We start from the raw sequence: 7,045 nt of genomic DNA, 5'->3' as shown, positions 1-7,045 counted from the left end.
TCTAGTATAGCCCGAGCACTTTCGTAACGATAGATAGACCGTTGTATGCCCTTGCTTGTTTGAATGAAGTGATTTTTCTTGCATTTGTCTCATGTGCATATGGGTAGTGTTTTCCCTCTAGACCTCATTCTATTCTATATTCTCATCTTTTCTAAACCCTCAGATGCCTCCGAGATGTGACAATGGATTTGCTTTCCAACTGGAGCTCACTCAGTTGATCCAGCAGCAGAATGCCTTGATGAAGTTGCTAGTCCAGAATCAGAATCAGGGGAACAACAACAACCCACCACCACGACCACCTATTGATCACTTAACCCGTTTTCTTAGGCTGAATCCGCCGGTGTTTTCCAGTAGCACCGAGCCGATTGTTGCAGATGATTTGCTCCGCAAGACAGCCAGGGAGTTGACCACTGCAGGATGCACAGATGCGGAGAGGGTGCATTTTGCCGCACATCAGCTAGAAGGACCCGCAGCATCATGGTGGGGGAATTTCACAGCCACTTATCCTATCGACACTGTCACATGGGATCAGTTTCAGCAGGCTTTTCGTACTGCCCATGTTTCAGCAGGAGCTATGGCCATGAAGAAGCGTGAGTTTCGCAACATGCACCAAGGAGGACGGATAGTCGGCCAGTATGTGGATGATTTTAGTAAATTAGCACGTTATGCCCTAGATGACGTTGCTACGGATGCAGCTAAGTAGGAGAAGTTTCTGGAAGGACTGAATGATGAGCTGAGCATGCAGTTTATGGTAGCAAGTTTCCACAACTACCAGGAGTTGGTAGACTGTGCTCTTATGATTGAAGGGAAGCAGCAGCAGATTGAGAACCGCAAGAGCATGGCCAAGGGAAGTACAATTCTGGAGCTCAGCAGAAGCCCCGTTTTACCCCGAAGTCGGGAGGACATTTTCAGCATACCCATGGAGGAGGTATCTCACACAATCATAATGGCCCCAAGAATGGTAACGGGAATGGAGGAAGCAACGGCCAGAACCGTGCCAACCCGTCAACCCCAGCCAAGAGAGACCTGAGCCAAATCACTTGCTATAAGAGCATCTCCAGCCGCGCCCCTAACAAGGCCCCCAGGCGATTTTTCGGCCGCCGGCGCCAAAAATCGGCCTAGTCGCGCCCCCAAGGGCCCAGTTTTCGCCGGCTCGGGTCGAAATTCGCGCCGGTGGACCCAACCCGAACCCGGCGCGCTGGGGGCGCTTGGGGGTGTCGGGCGGATCATTTTTGGTGCGAAAGCACCGTGGCTAGCCGCGTCAGCGACTTGACTCTCTTCTTGCTGCTTCGTCGCCCTCATCGCCTCGTTTCCCGCGGCAAATCAATGCCAAAGTTGCGCGTGCTGTCACGCCGGTCAGCCTCCATTGATGCCTCACGGGCGGTGCAATGAAGGCCGAGCGACACGCGTCCCCTCGGCCGCCACGCCTCCTGCCACGCGTAATGCACCGGCCAAGCCTACCATGCGGCGCCTATGCATAATAAGCTGACAATCAGCGCGCCGTAGACATGCACAGATACTCCACCGCCGACGCGCCCATTTCTCCCCCCTCCTCCTCTCGCCGTCTCCAGTTCAGAAAGAATGGCCGAGCGCTTCCCAGGCGACGGTGCAGTGGCGAATGGCTTCGGGCACCGCCATCCTCACGAGGACGAGGCTCGCCTCCTTTACGAGGTCGAGTACCCGGCCCCACCGGACATGCGGGTGCCCGGGTCACGGAGGATCAGCGCCGACGACGTGCCGGTCCCACCACCACCCACCGGGGTGGCGTGGCATGCGGAGATCGCACGTATCCGCGCGTCCCTACCGCGGGCGGCGAGGGAAGGCCCGCGGTACACCCCGACGGCCCGCTCTGGGAGCCCTACTTTCGCCGCCGCCACGCCGAGCAGCTCGAGGCGACGAACGGCATCGTGCCCTCCGGCAGGCTCAACTTCGAGGGCCGGCGCTGGTGGTGGGGCGTGCCCAACCGCACGTTGGAGGCCTTCCTCGAGTACATCGACGGCGGCAACACGCCGCACCTCGAGTACCCCGCTCCCCCGTCCTTCTCACGCCGTCGTGGGAGCTCCTGGACGCCGAGGCGCATGGAGCGGCCCGGGGCGTCCTCCTCGTCGTCCGGCCACTCGTCGGGCTCTCCCTGCCTCCTCCCTGTCAAGCTAGAGCCCCAGGACACGCCTGTCAGTGCGTGCACCCGCAGCTCATGCGTCCGCATCGGCGACTCCACCCCCCCCTCCGGCCGCTTCGTCCTCGTCGAGCACAAGCCGGAGCCCGGCCTTCCTGCGGAGTACGAGGAGATAGCCCGACGCGGCTTCTCCGACAAGGACGCCATGCACTGGGCGCGGGACGACTACCTCCGTGATGAGATGGTCCGGCAGCACCGGGCCCTGGAGGAGATAGAAGCCTGCAAGCGTGGGCGCGAGGACAAGCACGGCATCGTGATCCTCGACAACGACGATGACGAGGACGCCCCCGGACCGTCCAACCCGCCGCGCCAACCGAGGGAGGGATGCAGCAGGGACGGCGGCGGCGGAGGCGGCAACGAGGACGACGAGGACGACGACGATGACGATGGCGGCGACTACACGCGGTTCTACAGCCTCCTCGGCACGTAGAACTGCAAGGGCGGGCGGCGGGCGGCGAGGAGCGGCGATGGAGACGGCGAGGGGCAGCCCCTAGTAGTTTTTTTGTAAAATATGTATAAATTCGAACGAACTCGCTGATGTTTAAGTTAAATTTGAGCCGTGTTTGCGCCGTATTCAACTTTTTCAAAAAAAACGTGGGCGCCGCGACTGGGGGGATCACGCCCCCAGCGCGTCGGTTAGCGCTGGTGCGCCCCCACGGGGCAATTTTTAGCCCCTCCTGGGGGGCCAACGACTGGAGATGCTCTAAGTGTCAGAAGACTAGACATTATGCCAATGAATGTCCTGAAGCCCAGAATGGAAATGGCAATGGAAGCTCAAGGAAGAAGCCGAATCCTTTCAATAGGGGACAAGTGAACCACGTTAACGTGGAGGAGGTTGAAGCTCACCCAGATGCAGTAATAGGTAAGTTTTTGGTTGAGTCATTTACTGCACTCGTTCTTTTTGATACTGGTGTATCACTTTCATACATCTCAAGGGGATTTGTGGATAAGTATAAACTGCCAACACAAACCCTTAGGTCACCCATGTTAGTAACCTCGCCAGGAGCAGAGTATATGGTCAATTTATGGTGTGATCGGTTACCATTAAGGATTGGTAACTACGTGTTTCCCTCGGACCTAATAGTTTTGGAATCACAAGGATTGGATGTGATATTAGGCATGGATTGGTTATCGAAGTATGGAGGGAACATTGAATGTGCCAGTAAGTCGATTTTACTTACAACGCCCGAAGGAAAAAGGATCAAGTATGTATCCCAACATGTGCCGAAGAGGACTCAAGTAAATTTCTTCTCATGAGTTGTGCAGGAGGAAGTACCAGTGGTGAAGGATTTCCCTGACGTATTTCCAGAGGAGTTGCCAGGCATGCCACCTGATAGAGACGTTGAGTTTTTGATTGAGCTTTTGCCAGGCACAGGGCCAATATCTATGAGACCATATAGGATGCCCACAAAGGATTTGGAAGAGATTAAGAAGTAGATTAAGGAGTTACTGGATAAAGGATATATTCACCCCCAAGTTCTTTGCCTTGGGGATCGCCAGTACTTCTAGTGGAGAAGAAGGACGGATCATTGAGGATGGTTGTTGATTATCGAGGACTGAATGCAGTAACAATCAAGAACAAGTACCCACTGCCGATGATAAATGATCTGTTTGACCGATTGCAAGGAGCTAAGGTATTTTCCAAGATCGATTTGCGATCAGGATACCATCAGTTGAAGATTCGAGAGCAGGATATACCTAAGACGGCTTTTACCACCAGGTATGGGCTGTACGAGTACACCGTTATGTCATTAGGTCTGACTAACGCACCTGCCTATTTCATGAACATGATGAACAAGGTGTTTATGGAGTTTTTGCATAAGTTCATCGTGGTGTTCATTGATGATATTTTGGTCTACTCAATGAATGAATAGGAGCATAAGGAGCATTTGCGTTTGGTACTTGAGAAGCTCAGAGAACATCAGTTATATGCCAAGTTCAGCAAATGCGAGTTTTGGTTGAAGGAAGTTGGATTTATCGGACATGTGATATCCGGAGAAGGAATAGCGGTAGACCCCACCAAAGTCGTCACCGTGACAAACTGGGAAGCCCCAACAACAGTTGGAGAGATCGGAAGTTTTCTTGGACTTGCAGGATACTACCGGAGATTCATTGATAATTTCTCAAAGATTGCAAAACCTATGACGGAGTTGTTGAAAAAGGATACCAAGTTCAAATGGACTGAGGAATGTGAGGCCAGTTTCCAGGAGTTGAAGGAACGTTTGGTTACGTCACCAGTGTTGATTCTGCCAGATCAGAGCAAGGATTACGAGATGTATTGCGACGCTTCATGTCGAGGACTTGGAGCAGTGCTTATGCAGGAGGGAAGAGTTGTTTCGTATGCTTCACGATAGAAACCTCATGAGTTAAATTATGCCACCCATGATTTGGAATTAGCAGCCGTAGTGCATACATTGAAGACTTGGAGACATTTTCTCATTGGAAACCATTGTGAAGTGTACATGGATCACAAGAGTTTGAAGTATATTTTCACGCAGAAGGAGCTGAATCTCAGGCAAAGGAGATGGTTGGAGCTCATCAAGGATTATGATATGAGATTGCATTATCATCCCGGAAAGGCTAACGTAGTAGCCGATGCGTTGAGCCGTAAGAGCCATGTCAACACACTAATGACCGGAGAATTATCGAAGGAGTTAGCCGAGGACCTTCATGAGCTATGTTTGGAGATAGTTCCAAGAGGCTATATAGCAGCATTGGAGATTCAGTCTACTTTGATGGATAAGATCAGAGAAGCTCAGAAGACTGACAAGGAGATTCCCTCCATAAACGAGAAGATGAGCAAAGGAAAAGCTAAAGGATTTCGTGAGGATGAGCACAGTACTTTATGGTTTGAAGGCCGTGTTTATGTGCTTAATTACCCAGAGATCAGGAAGTTGATTCTGCAAGAGGCCCATGATTCACCAAATTTGATTCACCCAGGAAATACCAAGATGTATTTAGATTTGAAGGATACCTTCTGGAGGACCGGAATGAAGAAGGATATTGCAGAATATGTAGCAGTTTGTGATGTATGTCAGAGAGTAAAGGCAGAGCATCAAAAGCCAGCAGGATTGTTATAGCCATTGTCAATACCTGAATGGAAGTGGGATAAGCTAGGCATGGATTTCATTACGGGATTGCCCAGGACTCGTTCAGGCTACGACTCGATTTCGGTTGTAGTCGATTGTTTGACAAAGGTAGCTCATTTCAAACCAGTGAAGACCACTTACACCAGTGCTAAGTTGGCAAAGATATACATGACCAGGATCGTATGTCTGCATGGAGTTCCGAGGAGCATTGTATCAGATAGAGGAACCCAGTTTACCTCAAAGTTCTGGAATCAGTTGCACGAAACTTTGGGTACCAGGCTAGAGTTCAGTACAGCTTTTCACCCGCAGACAGATGGACAGACCGAGAGAGTCAATCAGATTTTGGAGGATATACCGAGAGCTTGTGCGCTAGATTATGGATATAGTTGGGACGACAATTTGCCATATGCAGAGTTCTCCTACAACAACAGTTATCAACCTAGTTTGAAGATGGCCCCTTTTGAAGCCTTGTACGGAAGGAGGTGCAGGACCCCATTGTCGTGGGATGAAGTTGGAGACCGCCAGTTGTTTGGACCGAATTTGATTAAGGAGTCTAAATAGAAGGTGAAATTGATCCGCGATAGGCTCAAGGTAGCCCAGTCCAGGTAGAAGAGCTATGCAAATTGAAAACGCAAGGAGACAGTTTATGAAGTAGGAGACAGAGTTTATCTTCGAGTATCCCCACTTCGAGGAGTTAAGCGCTTTGGAGTTAAGGGTAAGTTAGCGCCACGTTTTGTAGGACCATACGAAGTTTTGGAGCGTATGGGAGAAGTTGCCTACAAGTTGGAATTGCCTGAAGGATTGTCAGGAGCTCACGATGCATTCCACGTTTCCCAGTTGAAGAAGTGCCACGCGGAGATGGCTAATATACCGCTGAGAGATACAGTGCCGCTGGCAGCGATTCAGTTGGACAGTGATTTGACTTATGAGGAGAAACCCGTCAAGATTCTTGAGTATGCCAGCCGAGTCACCCGTAGCAAGGTTATCAAGTTTTGCAAAGTTAAGTGGAGCCACCACACCAAGGATGAAGCCACCTGGGAGCGAGAGGAAGATCTGCTGAAGGACCACCCTCACCTATTTTCTAGCCAACCCGAATCTCGAGGGCGAGATTCATCTTAAGGGGGGTAGGTTTGTAACATCCCAAATTTTCAATTTGGAATGCTGTACACTAGATCATCAATTCATATCATGTTTTATTTGCTTTTGGCCTGATCCTAGAAATTCTACACAACTCAAGGACCCTCGGAGAGAGTTGGGGATTTCATTATTTTCATATTTGAGTTTTCTCAAATTTTGAAAATAGGATCATTTGATTTTATTTATTTTATCTTCAATTTTTTCACTGATAAAAATATGAGAGGGGGAATAAAATGACTTTCCCAAAATAAAGGAATATTGAGCATTTAATAAAAAAATCAAATACGTTTTTATTTTGGAGTTTTTCCCTATTTTATTTGAATTTAGGAAAAATTGCACGTTTCCAAAATTGCATTTTAGGGCCAAGAAAATGTTCATCATGTTCTAAATTTTTTATTTAGATGGTGAAAATTTGTTTTGGCATTTTTCGATTTTTTTTCTATGATTTTTCTTAGTTTGGCGGAAATATTATTTAAAAAAATCCTTGCGCCCGACTGGGCCGAAGGCCCAGCCGACCCAGGCCGAAGGCCCAGCCGAGCCAGGCCGGCCCGCCCCGCGTCGCCGCCGACCCGGACTAGGAGTCCGAGCCGGACTCCTCTCTCGCCGCCGCCTTGCCCCCTCCCCCAAGACACCACCCCCCTCT

The sequence above is a fragment of the Triticum aestivum genome, chromosome 2B (genome assembly GCF_018294505.1).
Source record: "Triticum aestivum cultivar Chinese Spring chromosome 2B, IWGSC CS RefSeq v2.1, whole genome shotgun sequence".
NCBI classification, from domain to species: Eukaryota; Viridiplantae; Streptophyta; class Magnoliopsida; order Poales; family Poaceae; genus Triticum; species Triticum aestivum.
Note: the sequence above shows the minus strand (reverse complement) of the source record.